Genomic DNA, 746 nt, shown 5'->3' with positions numbered 1-746 from the left:
GCGTGAAATTCTTTTCATTCGAATTTTTCATGGTGCTTCAAAATATGAACGATAAGTAAGCTCTGTAATGAATGTTTATACTGAATGTATACATATGCATATCTTTTTTTTTCTTTCCCACACATTTAGATGTTATGCAACCTTGGTATTGAGCGTAAATTAACAATATGTAACATACATTAATTACAGTGAAGGATATGTTATCACTGTTCTCAAAACTAAGTGTTCGTTTGTTTGTGAAATATGAAAATTTAACGATGCTGTGATAGTATTTAATAGTAAAAACGTTTCATGTATTTTTTACCATTTCGTAAACATATTACATCAATGCATTGAGAAATAAATAAATAAAAGTCGTTATATATATTTTCAAATTCATGGCGATCGCATAACATACTTTCTGAGACAGTGTTTGTATCACTGGTCGCCAAGGTGAATGTATAAACACAGCAAAAAACATGTTAATTGGGTAGGTAAAGAAATGAAAACAGCGAGATGGAGAGAAAGTTCGAGTTTTATTCATTTCTCAAACACGAAATGGTCTTGAAATCCCTCCGCCATTTCGCTGGACATGACTGTGCGAAATCTCACATAATAAAACTTAATTTTAGTACACTTTCAGGCACTCGTGCGTTGCCGATTGTACGAAAAGTTACTTCTGTGGGTACTCTGGGTCGACTCGAGTTTGGAAAGGTGCGCGTGATAAGGATCCAAACGTTTGGATATGAAGATATAAAACCACAATC

The sequence above is a fragment of the Penaeus monodon genome, chromosome 28 (assembly GCF_015228065.2).
Source record: "Penaeus monodon isolate SGIC_2016 chromosome 28, NSTDA_Pmon_1, whole genome shotgun sequence".
Taxonomy (NCBI): domain Eukaryota; kingdom Metazoa; phylum Arthropoda; class Malacostraca; order Decapoda; family Penaeidae; genus Penaeus; species Penaeus monodon.
This window is presented reverse-complemented; position numbering follows the sequence as displayed.